Source organism: Hyperolius riggenbachi, chromosome 6 (genome assembly GCF_040937935.1).
Source record: "Hyperolius riggenbachi isolate aHypRig1 chromosome 6, aHypRig1.pri, whole genome shotgun sequence".
NCBI lineage: Eukaryota > Metazoa > Chordata > Amphibia > Anura > Hyperoliidae > Hyperolius > Hyperolius riggenbachi.
This window is the reverse complement of record NC_090651.1, coordinates 228,976,163-228,993,920: the sequence shown is the minus strand read 5'-3', so window position 1 is coordinate 228,993,920 and position 17,758 is coordinate 228,976,163. Positions and strand designations below refer to the sequence as shown.

At 44.3% G+C, this 17,758-nt stretch overlaps 1 long non-coding RNA gene across 1 annotated transcript in view; it reads left to right on the top strand.

The window, feature by feature from the left end:
* The window catches only part of LOC137522670 (uncharacterized), an 88,234-nt gene that overhangs the window by 29,070 nt on the left and 41,406 nt on the right, over positions 1–17,758 (top strand). Inside the window, exon 3 of the long non-coding RNA XR_011022393.1 lies at positions 9,881–9,960. This is a non-coding gene — a long non-coding RNA (uncharacterized lncRNA). The remainder of the gene's footprint in view (positions 1–9,880; positions 9,961–17,758) is intronic.

Sequence of the window (17,758 nt, the reverse complement as noted above, 5' to 3'; positions counted from 1 at the left end):
TTTTTTTACGTTTCACATGCTTTCTTCTACTCTCATTGCCTGCAGCAGCTGTCCACCATAATTTTGTGTTTATTTTGTGTGTTAGAAGGTTTGCACAGTTGTCTTACATAATTCACTGCCCTAGGGTGTGTCTCAACTCCAACAACAAACTCTAACGAAGGAAATTAGCGGAGCATGAGAAGACGTGAACTCCAAATTCGGACTTTGTTTTCATTTTTTCAGATTACTTGCAGTTTTACAGTAGCTGTAACTAGTTATTAGCCAAGCCCCATTTTAAAGTGAACCTGTGAAGACTAAAATATGGAGCCTGCTTTGACTTTTTGACATTTTTAGCGAATCAGTTCTCTTGAATGTTCAGTGTCTTTAAGGCTTAGGGCCTTTATGTCTATGGGCCCCCATACATGTATTTTATGTATAATTATTGGATTTATTATTATTATTTGGTTTATCAGCTGATAGATTTGCAAAGCTCTGATTTGCTGTGATCACATCCTGCTTTTAACACATGATCATGACTAGCGAATCAGATACTTACAGAAGAAACTTGAAAAATTAGAATATTGTGCAAAACTCAATTTATTTCAGTGATTCAACTTGAAAGGTTAAACTAATATATGAAACAGACTCATTAAATGCAAAGCAGGATATTGTAAGCCTTTTTTTGTTATAATTTTGATGATTATGGCTTACAGCTTATGAGAACCCCAAAATCAAAATCTCAGACCATTAGAATATTGTGAACATGTTGAATATTCTAGGCTCAAATTGTCAGACTCTAATCTAATTATTCTGAAACCCCTGCAAAGGGTTCCTATTTATTATATTAGTTTCATCTTTTAAGTTGAATTACTGAAATAAATTGACTTTTGCATGATATTTTAATTTTTCAAGTTTCACCTGCACATATCTGTCACCAGATCAAACTGATCACCTGCTTCTCCATGAGTTCTCCTAGACATGACCATCACTACATACTATATATAGAGATTCATCCCACTTTTAAATAGAAAAAAAGGCACCTGAATGGGAGAACTAGCAGTATAATCTTAATACAAAAGAGGAACTGCGCAATGAAAGGCCGTGTCAGGGTTCTTGCGAACCATCAATGTTCTGTTGATACCTTATTGGTATCAAGGGGGCAAGCAGCCCCAAGATGTGGGTCTAAGCAGGCACGGGTCTTCACCAGGGTACCCCGCATGGGATGATGGTCTGTCACCCCTAGTAGGTGGCGGCAGGGCCGAGGGAGAGGCAGGACAGGCTACAGCCTCTGAGCGCAGCCACCAGAGGGTGCAATCCTCTGCACTATCCTCACCTGCCACATTGCTGTGTGATCTTCCCCGTTCACTGCACCATCCCTCACTGCTTCTTTCCGGCTGCTTTTTCAATCGCTCTGAGTCCTATTCAGAGCACCAGCCTGTCCTCTGCATTAAAGAGACACTGAAGCGAGACTAAATCTCGCTTCAGCTCTCATATATAGCAGGGGCATGTGTGCCCCTGCTAAAACGCCACTATCCCGCGGCTGCACGAGGGTCCCTGACCCCCAAACCCACCCCCCGCAAACCTTGGTCGTCTTCTTGGTCACAGATTCTGCTTCCTGGAGGCAAGGGCTAACGGCTGCAGCCCTGCCTCCCAGCGCGTCTATCAGACGCACATCGCCGCCTCTCCCCCGCCCCTCTCAGTGAAGGAAGACTGAGAGGGGCGGGGGAGAGGCGGAGATACGCGCTGACAGACGCGCGTGGGGCAGGGCTGTGGCGGTTAGCCCTGCCCCAATGCGGAAGCACTCCCCCGCATTACGTAGGGGATTTGGGGGGACAGGGACCCCCGTTAAGCCGCGGGATAGCGGCATTTTAGCATATATATGAGGTCTGAAGCGAGATCTATTCTCGCTTCAGACTCTCTTTAAACAGCCGCGCTGTCATCAAAGAGATGACAGGTACGGGTGAGGCATTGTATTGCTAGGCAACAGTAGGAAGCCAACATCTGCTCCAACGGAAGTGGCTTCCTGCAGCATTCCCTTTGAAGATTGAACTGTGAACAAATACTTTATGTGAGCAGTGGCTGGACTGGACGGGAAGGGAGGGCTCCTTTTTGATCTCACTCAGCACTCAGGCAGCAGTGAACTGTCATTATGCATATGGATGACTGGACAGGACAGGGACCTGGTTGTTTTTATATGGGTGCCTGGAACCAGCCATGCCTGCAGCCTGAAACAAAACAGGTATGGAAGGGGGAAGGGGATTTGAAAGGGGTATACATCAGAGTTACACACATCACATCAAATAGCTGTTAGTGTGACTACTAAATGTGTTCTCAGTACTGCATATATCCTATGTGAAGTGGGAATTGAGATAGATTGTGGACACTGCAGTACTAAGAACACATCTAGTCATCTTGGTGTGATTTGTGTGTTTTGAGGGGGTGGGGGTCATACATGTAAAGCATGCCTGAGATAAAAGAAAAAAAGGCATAATGATTTATACTTACCTGGGGCTTCTTCCAGCCAACTTTACACCTTTAGCTCCTTCCCCATCCTGCCGGACTCCCCAGATGTGCCGCTGTCAGCCCTGTAAATTCTTTGACTCACCTGAGTCGCTGACAACTGCGCAGTCCCAACCGCTTGCACCCCTCGATTGTGTTCCCTTAGCTGTATGACAGACTTCACAGGAGCACAGCAGATTGGCCTACAGAGGGCTGGAAAAATCCCCAGGTCCCTAATACTAACCTACCCCCTACCTACACCTTACACAGCAATTAGCAAACACTGCTAGCCAGCCACTACCATCATATCTACTCCTACCGCTATGGGTGCCTGCCACAGAGCCATTGTGCTGCCCCAGCACCCAAATTACCGGCTGTGGCTAATAATTTTAGAATTTTGATATGGGCACCTATAGTGGCACCCAAAATGACCTGCTGGGGGGGGGGTCGCACTTTGGAAGCTCTGCCTCTAGTGCTGGGGAACCTTGTTCCAGCTCTGGGTGACGGACTACTTTGCTGCTTGGTTCCTGCCAGGTTACGATCCCCAGGACTACCACACCAGTGATGGGAAGAACAGAGGGTACCAGACAGGATAGGAGGGGTCTCCAGTAGAGTGGACCGTTGGGCAATTGGGCCAGGACAGGTTAGTTGGACCCGGACTGGCAGGACAGGAAGGCCTAACCAGTAGTCGACCGGAATGTACCAAGGTGGGGAAACGACTGGTGGAATTATTTCGGGAAGGGAGCTGACTGAGGGGCCCCCAGAAGGGCTGTAGACAGGCAGGGGGAATCCCGGGTAAGGTGCTGACAGCTAGGATCCTAGGAGGGGTACTGATTCAATTCAGAAAGTATACAATTAGTTGGCACTACAAGGATTACAGTCCCTCTCTGAGCAGATTGAATATATGAGTATGGAGATGGGAGGTTCAAATCATCAAGCCACCACCTTGATTATAATAACTGCGTGCTCATAATTATCACTTAACAACAAATGCATGAAATTGATCAACAAGAAAGAAACAAGTTCCATCAGGCACTGCAGTAGATTTAGATTTATTCATTATCCAAGCATAGTGTGAACCATATCATGTGGACTTGCTGTATTCAAATGTAGGTGCATAAGTCACAAGCAAACAACGCGTGCAAAAGTGACAAGAGTAGATATTTCTGTATTTCTGGATAAGATAGATGTCCTACCATATCAGAGGTGGGTGCAGGGCAAAATCGGGTAGCCTAAAGGCTGTTTCGCATGGTAGTGCTTCTTCCGAGGCGGATCCACGCCAATACACAAAAAACACTGGATTTTATTTCCGGTATCACATGTTAGGGGCGGGCCTGATAGAACTTTTTTTTTATTTCTTATTGATCAAGGGGTACTGATTGAGAGGGTAAGTTCTGGAGATGCTGACAGTCAGAGTACCTCAGGGAAGGGAGCTGACAAGCTAGGAACCCAGGAGGAACAGGACAGGCTGGAGGAATCCCTGGATACTGCAGATAACAGGAGAGTTTCTGGAGGGGAACTTGCAGGCTGATGGAATCCTTGGGATGCTGTTGATGACTGGACAGCTCCCGGTCGGGAACTGGCAGGCTGAGGGAATCCCCTGGAGGCTACAGATTGCAGGAGGAAGTTCCCGGAGTGGAACAGGCAGGCTGAGAGAATCCCAGGGTTGCTGCAAGTGACAGGAGAGATCCCAAGAGGGGAACTGACGGGCAAGGGGAAACCCCACGTAGCTGCAGATGGTAGGTGGAAGTTTCTGGAGGGGAACAGGCAGGCTGAGGAAATTCCTGGGAGTGCAGAAGACAGGGAAGTGAGGCTGGAGACTGACCATGCAGGGAAGAGACTGGCAGGATAGGGAACCAGGGATGAATGACAGGTAACTGACAGGGAGTGAAGGTATCCAGGGAAGTGACTGCAGGGAGACGGACAGAGAACCAGGGATGGCTAACTGGTAACTGACAGGGAATGCAAGGATACTGGTTAGGTACTGCAGGCTCAGGCAGACAGTCAGGCAGGCAGGAGTAGCAATCAGGGATTAGCCAAAGGATACTGGAAGGGAGATCGTGGTCGAAGACAGATTCCAGCAGGGGGAGGGCTTGGAGGGGGAGAGCAGCGTGGAGACACCGTGGCTGTGACCAGGGATGCAACAGCATCTAAGGAGTGAAAGTGCAGGGCTTAAATACCCAGCCTCTCAAATAGGCAGGATGCAGTACCACGTATGTACCGCTCTTGCAGGAGAGCCAGCGCAGGAAAGAGGTGAGGTGAGTAACGAGATATCGTTACAGGGCGCAACACACACTCAGACCCCTAGCAGCACTAAAGGCACATACATAGGAAACCTATGTCTACATACATCCTTGTCTTATAGCAAGCCAAGCAGAGTGCTCAAATGTTACTGTTTTTGTGTCAAAGAAAGCTCCTGCAAATTAAACACATAAAATGTACTGTAGTTACATGTAGAGATGGCCCGAATGGTTCACCGTGCGGACAGTTACCGGCGAACATCAGCTGTTCGAGTCCGCGGCGGGTAGCGAACAGATAGCGCGGTTCGATCCGCCCCCTATACCTCGTCATTAGGCTAAACTTTGACCCCCTACATCACAGTCAGCAGACACATGGCAGCAAATCAGGCTGCACTAACCCACGGACCCCTGCCCCCTATAAAAACACAGCAGCGCCAGCCATGTACTCAGTCTGGTGCTGCTGCTGTAGTGAGTGTGGAAGGAAGTGACATTTCTGCAGAGACAGGGACAGGTAGCTAGGCGCTTCTGTTTGTTGCTGAAAGCAACCCAAAACAAAATCCCTTTTGAGGACTCATATTGTTCTATTTGACATTGGTCACGCTGCATACAGGCCACAGTCGTTGCTGGGCTGTGCAGTTGTACTATACTCCTCTATCTGTATTGCAAGCAAGCCAGCACACCGTCTATCATAAGCTGTTCTTAGCATGCTACTGTATCTGCTATTGATATCAGTCTGTGTGGGTTACACACACTGCATGCAGTCCACAGTCAGTTGCTGGGCTTTGTAGTTCTACTATACTCTTCTAACAATTGCAAGTAAGCCAGCACACTGTCTATGATAAACTGAGCTTAGCTTGCAACTGTATATGTTATTGATATCTGTGTGTTTTACACTTACTCTGCATACAGGCCACAGTCAGTTGCTGGGCTTTGGAGTTCTACTATACTCTTTTTCTCTCTGTTTTACTTACTCTCTCTGTTTTAAAGCACTTTATGCCTCTAATTTAGCAATGCAATGTGATTTCTGCCCTTTAGGGATTATATTTATACTGGTTGAACTCGATGGACGTATGTCTTTTTTCAACCAAAATAACTATGTAACTATGTAACCCTGCTGTGTGTCAAATACGTAATTTTCCAAGGGACTTTTGGCATGTATCCCACTCTACCATGCCCACCTCTAGGTGTTAGACCCCTTGAAACAACTTGTCCATCTCTTTTGTGGCCAGAAATAGTCCCTGTATGTTTTAAAATTCGTCTGGTCATTAAAGTCTATGGCGGTTCGGCCAGTTCGCACGAACATGAACTTTTGAGGAAGTTCGCATTCACAGTTCGTGAACCCAAAATCTGTTTGGGCCATCTCTACTTACATGATTTTAATCATCAGATCTGAAGAAGTTACTGGTATTGGTTCTGTAGTATCCACAAGGCCGGATGTAAATTTTAACTCCAACATTCTCTAGTATTACTGCAGTTACATAGGAAGGAGAGATTCTGTCTAAATGTACGTATGCTGGGGATGTGTATATGGAAAGTGAAGTAAACACTCCCATCTCTGTGGTAGCTGAAAGTGATACTAGATACTGCAGGTCATCACATGGCGAGCTCTAAAGCAGTCACCACAGGGATAACAACAAAGTAATCACAGGTAAACAGCTTGTTATTACACTCAACATGACTAACAACCATTTGATAAGGGCTTTTTTCTTTGATGAATGTATAGTTACTTTTTAACTTAGCTGAGATTATTTTAGAGACTTCAGTCCATTCATGCCTAAATTGTTCTCCATATTGTCTAACGGAAATCCAGCAGCAGTGAACTTTCATAGGTATTTGGTTCTAAACTGTATAAATGTGTACATACAAAAATGCTCAATACACAAAACGATAGAGCAAAAAAAACAAAAACAAAAAAAAACAACCCAATCCATGTTCATGGATATAATTCAGACCCAATAAACAAAAAGAAATCCATGACCGAAGAAAAAGTCATAAGCCAGCAATATGCAATGATAGAAAATATTTATTTAACCACTTGCCGACCGCGTACTCATACCGCACGTCGGCAAAGTGGCAGCTGCAGGACCAGCGACGCAGTATTGCGTCGCCAGCTGCAGGCTGATTAATCAGGAAGCAGCCGCTCGTGCGAGCGGCTGCTTCCTGTCAATTCACGGCGGGGGGCTCCGTGAATAGCCTGCGGCTAAATGTAAACACAAGCGGAAATAATCCGCTTTGTTTACATTGTACGGCGCTGGTGCGCAGCAGCGCCGTAAGGCAGATCGGCGATCCCTGGCCAATCAGCGGCCGGGGATCGCCGCCATGTGACAGGGAACGTCCTGTCACTGGCTGCACAGAACACCAGGGGGGCCAGGTAGGAGAGGGGGGGGGGATTTCGCCGCGGAGGGGGGCTTTGAGGTGCCCCCCCCCCCCCGCAACACCGGCAGGCAGGAGCGATCAGACCCCCCCAGCACATCATCCCCATAGTGGGGGAAAAAGGGGGGCGATCTGATCGCTCTGGATGCACCCTGATCTGTGCTGGGGGCTGTAGAGCCCACCCAGCACAGATCACAAATAACAACGCTGGTCCTTAAGGGGGGGTAAAGGGTGGGTCCTCAAGTGGTTAAAGACATGACCACAGCAATAAGATAAAAACACGGATCAACACCAAGTAGCACTTACAGGAGTATGGTCACACACACAAATGTATATATAATAACCTGTTAATAGTGGTCTATATATAATCACTTGCACAACCAAAGCATGCCCATTCCAGTAGCAGGTAAGTTACTCCAATAATAACAGTGGTTATATGGAAGCAAACAGCGAAAAGGTAAAAATGTATGCAGCTTACCACTAGACAGCCTGGGGAGGACCTCTGCCCTGCTGTGTGAACCCGATTTCACATGTATCGCACCTCTTTGGGTGCTTACTCGGAGATAGAAGATTGAAAACCATGGCGCCTTAAATGCCCAAAAAAACGCAGCATAGCGTGTGATGAGGGGGCGTGACCACGCCCCCCTAAGCATCACACACGTCATGCGTACGTAATGACGCATGGACGTGGCGGCGCTGTTCTGTAGGAGTGTATGAGATGTTGCCTAGTAACAAGCTGCACACACAAGGCGGCGGCGGCCGCATGAAGAATATAGAGACTGCATACTGCAGCTGTACAACTGAATAATAATTAATTCAATATACAATATGTAATAAATATGAGGCTATAAGAAAATGCAACACACTAGATGTATCAAAATAAATACAGATAAATACATAAATACTGTATCAATGCACATTAATATTTATGTATTTACCTGTATTTATTTTGATACATATAGTGTGCTGTATTAATTATAGCCTCATATTTATTACATATTGTATATTGAATTGATGTTGTTTGCTGTTGTTTGCTTCCATATAACCACTGTTATTATTGGAGTAACTTACCTGCTACTGGGACGGGCATGCTTTGGTTGTGCAAGTGATTATATATAGACCACTATTGACAGGCTACTTATTATATATACATTTGTGTGTGTGACCATACTCCTGTAAGTGCTACTTGTTGTTGATCCGTGTTTTTATCTTATTGTTGTGGTCATGTCTTTAAATAAATATTTTCTATCACTGCATATTGCTGGCTTATGACTTTTTCTTCGGTCATGGACTTATTTTTGTTTATTGCATACAAAAATGCTGTCAGGAAATTTGGGTTCTGGGTATTACCATTAATAGAATATTGATAATATTACCAAAATGTTACTATTCTACATTATTGATAGTAGAATATAAGTAATATTTCCAATATTTTTCTGTCGCCTGACCTAACCTATCTCTTACTAACTCTCTGCTATCTAGGCCTAACACTCACCCCACTACCTACTCCAAGCACTAACTTATGCTGATGTGGGGGTTGGCTACAAAATAGCCAAATCGCTAGTTACTTACCTCAATGCTTCCTTCTTCAAACTCTGTACACCGGAACTGAATCCCTGGTGCCACTAACATGCCTAACATGCTTCTGCTGTTATTGTATCTACCACCACTATCTCCTCTGCTATTTTTACCACTACCGCTAACTCTGCCACTTTTTTTTACCACCTCCCCTATGTGGAGTTTGAGTACATTATACCAAAACAACGTGCTCCAGCATTTCCTCCCCTCCGCCTTCTGTGCCCAAATTGTCCAGTTTGTGTTTCAGTTGCCATAATTTCCTTTGTTGTCCATGGTGGTGCCCAAGTTTCCAGACGTGCTATGCATCCAAATTGATTGCTTCGGCATGAATGATGTTTGACTGAATCAGAATGTTTTCTTTAATTTCTTGGTCAAAATCTAGTAACATTGGAACAGTAAATGAGCATTAAGATTTATCCTGTGAATAACAGAACAATTATGAACAGATGAAGCCTTGGCGCACACACTCGAGGGATAGAATTAGGCAATGCATGAAACTGCCGGTGTCATCCATAACACTGTAATCTGTATTCAGAAATGTAGAAACAAATTAATTGCATGTAATTATTTGTTCTTCATGTGTAAGTACAATCCAGGTGTGCATAAAGCAGGATAATTAATCTCAAATAAAGTAGGAGCTGAGTAATTATTAATTGTGATATTAAGAGATTTGTCTTTTATGAATAACTTAACCAATATTAATGATGCCGGGGACAATTCTTACAACATCTGTGAAACATTTAAGCTTTGATTGTGTTTGATTTATGTTATATATTAGTAATAGATACTGAGCGTAATGCTGAACTCCTAGCAAAAATCATTTTCTGCCTTTGAAATATGTTTGTCATACCTGCTATTAAAAGAACAGCCCTAATACCAGGATCAAAGTGGTCTCTCATTACCTGATGCAGAGAGTAGCGCAGGAACCAGAGGAGCTCCTTCCTGAAGGGAGACTGAGATAATACATTGTATGTGTTTTACTGATGGTAAATAGAACATTACTAACATGGAACAGAGTTTTGTATTTTTATTTTCAGTTAAAGGTTTTCATTTTTAGGATTGAATTCTAAACCATGTCCTCAGCCATGAGTCTAACGTAAAATCTGCTTTATTCAGCTGCAATTAAACAGAGGTGGTTACCTTTTGAATTACCAGCACTAAAATGTTATGTTGTCAGCCAGATTAAGGTGTTTTGCCTTCTATTTACTTAGGATATTGGGCTGCTGCACTCAACAAGCTGTCTGAAGGCCTCAGGTACAGATCCGCCTGAAGGGGCTGGAGGAAGGCCCAGGTATGTATACATTTCTTTCTTTATTTCATACCTCATTTCTTACCTCATTTTACTAATTTTCTCTGATGACTCCTTCACAACTGAGGGGTTTTACCCCTGAAACACCAGCGCGATTTTTACCTTTCAGCGCTGCTTCCATTCCTGTATTTATGTAATATGATTGGTTATTGGGGACTGGGGTCCCCATAACCAATCATTGGACTGCAGAGACGGGGTGTGTGCGCGCGCGCGGGTCGCGGCGCGCACTCCATGTTTATTTATGTTACATGGTTATGAATGCAGTTTGAAGCAGTCTGAAGCAGTCTTCATTCTGTTCGCAAGAAAACAAAACTGAGCCAAACAGTGATACTATATAGTGCCATGGATGATTTGTATCAAACGTCACAATTTAGAGAAAAAGCCATCCATATAGCGATAATTAATACTCATAACAACTAGAGTTCACATAATATGAACAATTTTATTAAGGACATATCCCTTCTAAAAACAATTAAAACGTAACAAGGGTTGTGGCAAAATGACACATACAATAATGGTCATAAAGCAATATCACAATATTAGTACAGTACATAAGATGGGTACAATGGTAATCATAGATATTGGAATATGTTCAGTGTGCTTGTAAACCTCACTAATTAATCTTCCTATCATAGTACACCTTAATCACAGTAGCTGAAAGACAGCAACCATTGACAGAAGGCCAGGAAGAAAGAAAATAGATACAATGCTTACCACCAAAGACACCCAAATGTGATATGCAGACCAGCACCCCTTGAATCGTCTCACATGTATCGCAGATCCCCCTCTGCTTCCTCGGAGATAAAGTATTCGGGTGTAGGGAGTCCCTTATATAATCCTACTACAGCGTGAAGTAGCGCTGTATGCCGCCGCGTACACTTCCTGAAAGGGCGTGGACACGCCCCATGATGTCATCACGCTGTACGTTCCACATGACGCACTCGCGCGGTGACATATTAAACCATGATTCCCTAAGAAGTGGGCGGAAGTGTGTTTGCCCATACTACGGGCTGAAAGCATAAGTTAAATGTAAACATATATTTAAGTTAAATATAAAAAGGATGAACTGTTTGAAGGGAAGTAAGAGAAAAGAGAAATATGAATAGAAAAAGAGGATGGAGGAATAAGTGCGCTATACACTGAAGATAACATCATTACATGTCGAATTTCATAACACCCCTCTGCATCAGTACAATTTAAAAGTATATACAATAAATAAATCCAATATTGCCGACACACTAATCAGAAACATATCATAGGCAATAAACAATAATTATGTGCAAAAAAACATACAAAAATATCAAAAATACATAAATACAAAAGTAAAGTGCCTAAAGTGTCCATGTACAGTACGGAAAATACATTATATTTAAAGTGACAGTGTGCATGTAGAGAAATATAAATATATCTCTAATATAGTGTAGTAGATGACGTCTTCAGATACATAAGACAAAATGTGCAGTGCTACCTAGGGAGATAATGAAGATCATATGATTAATAATCACTAAGTCATAAGCAATTACTTATGTGACACGCCGCTACTCACTGACGGCGCGTACACACCCAGCCTACCTATAAGGTGCTCCCACAATACACCCCCAGAAATTAAACAATAAAAGTAACTGATTGAATAGTGCTGCTACTCACTAAACAGCATATGAGAGGTATATAAGAGAGCAAGAATATCATCATAATCTACTCCTAAAGTGTTCCAGAATATATCCACCCCAAGTGAGATCATTAAATAATGCTGCTACTCACAAAACAGCATGTGAAAAGTATATGTAGAATACCATAATACTCTAACTTGCCAAGTACATCACCCCTCGTGTACACAGTCACTCATGAGGTGAGTTAAAGTGCTACGTGCAAATAGGTGCTCAACAAACTCTAGTGAGTGCAAAACCAATAAAACGTGATATGCATCCGACCAGTATACTTACATGTCTAAAAAATGCAAAGGCGGATCATTCGACATAGCGTACAATTCTAAAAAACATATATATATCATTAAAAATATTTATTCAGTAATCAAAGACAATATCCAAACATCAAGACGTGGTAGAGGTCAGCCATTTTCAAACGACTTATTGGGGAAGGTAGCAAGAAAAACTGAACTCATCGTTCAGTCCTAAAGGGCTACGAGTTTGGAGTCTATAGATCCATCTCATCTCAGCACAGAGTAGTTTATTCACTATGTCACCTCCACGTATATTTGATCGAATATGTTGTAGACCCGAGAAGAGCCAACCCCTTAAAGATCCTCCATGACTGTTAAGTGCATGTGTTGCTAGTGTAGTCAAAGACTTCCCATGTGATTTGTCGCGCCCAGCTAATTTGGCTACCGATACATGCTTCTGTAGCCTCACTTTTAATGCATTTTTAGTTTGGCCAACATATTGCCAGCCACAGGGGCATTGTAATAGATAAACAACAGCAGTGGTCTTACAGTTTATATAATCATTTATAACAAATTTCTTCCCACTGTTCCTACTAATTACATATTTAGTGGGTTTCATGTTGGGACAAATGGAACAGTTCCCACATGAGAAACTCCCTTTGATTTTACTCCTCCTACACGGCCTCTGAAAGTGACTACTACATAGTATATTTTTCAGTGTAGGCGCTCTTTTAGCTGTAACACTCGGATGATCTGTCAAAAAAGGTTTCAGCTCTTTATCATTTAACAGGATATCCCAATGTTTAGATATGACTCTATACAGGTCATTCCACTGTTGATTAAAGGGACTCCCTACACCCGAATACTTTATCTCCGAGGAAGCAGAGGGGGATCTGCGATACATGTGAGACGATTCAAGGGGTGCTGGTCTGCATATCACATTTGGGTGTCTTTGGTGGTAAGCATTGTATCTATTTTCTTTCTTCCTGGCCTTCTGTCAATGGTTGCTGTCTTTCAGCTACTGTGATTAAGGTGTACTATGATAGGAAGATTAATTAGTGAGGTTTACAAGCACACTGAACATATTCCAATATCTATGATTACCATTGTACCCATCTTATGTACTGTACTAATATTGTGATATTGCTTTATGACCATTATTGTATGTGTCATTTTGACACAACCCTTGTTAGGTTTTAATTGTTTTTAGAAGGGATATGTCCCTAATAAAATTGTTCATATTCTCTGGACTCTAGTTGTTATGAGTATTAATTATCGCTATATGGATGGCTCCTTCATTCTGTTCGCAATCGTCGAGTCTAATTGGATTAAGGAACGCTTGTTCCTAACGTCCAATTAGTCACCTGCTGTGCGGGCTGGCTGGAGTGAGCGCGCGAGTTCCCCGCCCACTCCCAGCCAGTAAACAAACAAGTGCGCCTTTCTCCGTCCCTGGGGGTGAAGCGGTGCGCAGAGGGACGGAGAAATTTAGCACTGGGAGGGTGAAGTGGTTAAGGACTAGTGATGGGCGAACACCTGGATGTTCGGGTTCGGGAAAGTTCGCCGAACATGGCCGAGATGTTCGGCATGTTCGGGCCGAACCCCGAACTTTCCGAACATCCAGCTTTTGGGGGCCATATGGGGTCGCAGGCATAAGGGGGGAGCATGCCCCGATCGCGGGGGGGGTCGGAAATTCCCCCCACCCCCTCCGCTAGCGCTCCCCCCTCTGCCCGCTTCCCCATACAAAAGTTTAAGCAAAGTACCTGTAGTGGATGGCCTGGCAGTGGGCGGCACTGTGGAGTGAGGAGGAGGAGTCCGGAGAGTGACGAGTTGAGGGAGGCCGGGCAGCGGGCGGTTCAGCGGAAGTACCCTTGTGGTACTTCCACCCTTTCTCTGACCTCACGCCCGCTGCCCGGCCTCCCTCAACTCGTCACTCTCCGGACTCCTCCTCCTCACTCCACAGTGCCGCCCACTGCCAGGCCATCCACTACAGGTACTTTGCTTAAACTTTTGTATGGGGAAGCAGGCAGAGGGGGGAGCGCTAGCGGAGGGGGTGGGGGGAATTTCCGACCCCCCCCCGCGATCGGGGCATGCTCCCCCCTTATGCCTGCGACCCCATAGGGGGGCAGTATTCGGCCGAACAGGGCCCTGTTCGGCCCTGTTCGGCGGCCATTAGAAGTTCGGGGCGAACCCGAACTTAAAAGGCCGAACACCATCAGGTGTTCGGCCGAACGCGAACATCACCCGAACAGGGTGATGTTCTGCAGAACCCGAACAGTGGCGAACACTGTTCGCCCAACACTATTAAGGACCAGACACTTTTTTTTCCATTCAGACCACTGCAGCTTTAACGGTTTATTGCTCGGTCATACAACCTACTATCTAAATGAATTTTACCTCCTTTTCTTGTCACTAATACAGCTTTCTTTTGGTGCTATTTGATTGCTGCTGTGATTTTTAGTTTTTATTATATTCATCAAAAAAGACATGAATTTTGTAAAAAAAAATGATTTTTTTTAACTTTCTGTGTTGACATTTTTCAAATAAAGTAAAATTTCTATATACATTTTTGTCTAAATTTATTGTGCTACATGTCTTTGATCAATAAATAGACACTTATTGGATTTTTTGGGGGGGTAAAAGTTATAGCATTTTCAAACTATCAGGGCCGACGCTACTATAGAGGCAAAGGAGGCAATTGCCCCAGGGCCCCAGAGCCTGTAGAGACCCCAGTGGCTACAAGAGGAAAACATTTTTTTCAAAAAGACCTTATAGTTTTTGAGAAAATCGATTTTAAAGTTTCAATGGAAAAAAATACACATTTAAAAACCCACCGACTTTAACGGTTAATAGCAAATCCACCTTAAATGCTAGAAACCCTAAATTTGCAAGATATATTAAGGAGATCATTGGGAATAAGAGGAAAAAATATTTTTCAAAAAGACCTTATAGTTTTTGAGAAAATCGATATTAAAGTGTCGAAGGAAAAAAGTATACATTTAAATGCGGTAAATATCACTTTTAGTAGCAAACCTAACAGTAGTGTAATTTTACATGTATCAAAAGAAAGAGCAATACATTTCATGGGTTTCCAGGGGGTCCATACGCAGCCACAGCGCTTTGGCCAGGGATCGCTATACAGCCGCAATATGGCTGTATGTAGATCCCTGGCATTTTTTCCTATTTTCATAATTTAGAGTGTAGGAATTTTTTTTTTAATTATGTGGAGTTCCCCCTCCTGAAACTTTTTAACCCCTTGTCCCCCATGCAGGCTGGGATAGCCAGAATGTGGAGCTCCGACCGATTGGGGCTTCACACCCTGACTATACCAGCTGCAGAAAGGTCCCTTAATGCCGATTTTTGTTCCGGGGTATCTGTTGGGGGGCCCCAGGTTTATTTTGCCCTGGGGCCCCATTGTTGCTTAAACCGGCCCTGCAAACTATGGTGCAAAAAGTGAATTTTCCCAGTTTGAAGCATCTCTGACTTTTCTGAGCACCTGTCATGTTTCACGAGGTGCTAGAATTCCAGGATAGTATAAATACCCCCAAATGACCCCATTTTGGAAAGAAGACATCCCAAAGTATTCACTAAGAGGCATGGTGAGTTCATAGAAGATTTTATTTTTTTGTCACAAGTTAGCGGAAAATGACACTTTGTAACAAAAAAAAAAAAACAACAAAAAATGTTTTCCATTTTTGCTAACACGGACTCACCATGCCCCTCTCTGAATACTTTGGGGTGTCTACTTTCCAAAATGGGGTCATTTGTGGGGTGTATTTACTGTCCTGGCATTTTGGGGGTGCTAAATTGTAAGCACCCCTGTAAAGCCTAAAGGTGCTCATTGGACTGTGGGCCCCTTAGCGCACCTAGCCTGCAAAAAATTGTCACACGTGGTATCGCCGTACTCAGGAGTAGTAGTATAAAGTGTTTTGGGGTGTATTTTTACACATACTTGTGCTGGGTGGGAGAAATATCTCTGTAAATGACAATTTTTTGATTTTTTTTAATACACAATTGTCCATTTGCAGAGATATTTCTCCCACCTAGCATGGGTATGTGTAAAAATACACCCCAAAATGCATTATACTACTTCTCCTGAGTACGGCCATACCACATGTGTGAAACTTTTTTGTAGCCTAGGTGCGCTAAGGGGCCCAAAGTCCTATGAGTACTTTTAGGATTTCACAGGTCATTTTGAGGCATTTGGTTTCCAGACTACTCCTCATGGTTTAGGACCCCTAAAATGCCAGGGCAGTATAGGAACCCAACAAGTGACCCTATTTTAGAAAAACAACATCCCAAGGTATTCCGTTAGGAGTATGGTGAGTTCATAGAAGGGTTTTTTTTGGTCACAAGTTAGCGGATATTGATTGTTTTTTTCACAAAGTGTCATTTTCCACTAACTTGTGACAAAAAGGGGTGCCTGCAAGGGGCAGATTAGGGTCTGATCTGATGGGTAGCAGTCAATGTCTATATTGTAGAAAAAAGAGAAGAAATGCCGGGCACCTTCCGTCCGTGTTCATTTATTGCAGTGCATGTAAACAGGGTAGCTTGTTGAGAATATATCCATATTTCAAATCATCCGGTGGTGGTGTGGTGGAGGTGGGGGGGTACCGGGCACCAGTTGGGGCTTGCGACGGCCGTTTCACGTCTCTCTAGACGCTTGGTCACGCTGCGTTCCAATTACAAACGCGATGTAGTGCTCTAAAAGTCCGCACGATCGCAGACTTTTCAGCACGCAATTTGTGGCAAATTGCACACGCAAAAGTCCGCGATCGCGCGAATTGCGGCACTTCGTGCGCGCAAAAATCCGCGAACGGCACTTCACATGCTAACTGTTTAGCACACCCGTGCTAAACAGTTTGCACGGCTTTGTGAATCAAGCCCAATGTGGGCTGCACGACCGCTGTCTGGAACCTAGTCCTGATGTTAACTGACAGCCCCCGCATGTTTGACTGTCACTCGGCACGTGGCACTTGGCACGTGGCCCTTGGCACGTGTCACTTGGCACGTGTCACGTGTCACTTGGCACGTGTCACGTGGCACTTGGCACGTGGCACTTGGCACGTGTCATGTGCCAAGTGCCATGTGACACGTGCCAAGTGCCACGTGACACGCGCCATGTCCTGCATGCTCCTGGCACAAGTTACACCTGCTGCTGCTGCATTGCCCTGCTCCTGCTGCCTGTGCAGCTCCCACCGCCAGGGTGCCACAGGCCACTGATACCACCTATATTTAACCCAAAACACAATTGCTGCGTAATTTTTTGGGAGGTGTCTTGGCTGAAAACTGTCATATCCCAGCTGTGCGGTTGGACTTTGGATACAATGGGCTTGATTCACAAAGCAGTGCTAACTGTTAGCACGCCTGTGAAAACCCCCTTAGCACGTCTAAATAAGCTTTTCGCGCATAAAACTTTACGCGCGCAAAACTTTATGCGCATAAAACTTTACGCGCGTACTGCACAGAGCGCAGGGCGCTCCGCGCGAAGTGCCCATTAAAGCCTATGGGACTTAGCGCGCATTAAACTCTGCGCGCGTAAAACTTTGTGCGCGCAAAGTTAGCGCGCGATCTGATTGAGAAATCTGGTGCTAACCTACTTAGCACCCTGGTTAGCGCGTCTAAAGACTTTAGACGTGCTAAGTAGGTTAGCACCGCTTTGTGAATCAAGCCCAATGTGGGCTGCACGACCGCTGTCTGGAACCTAGTCCTGCTATTAATTGACAGCCATTTTTTTTTGGGGGGGGGGGGGGGGTTAAAGTCCCCACATAATCAATTAGTGTTTCCCTTTAAAAAAACAGGATGTTACATGCCTCATTTACCCTAAAAAACGTTTTAGAAGCAATTTAAAGCCCACTTCCAGTTTTTCTATTCGGATATCCG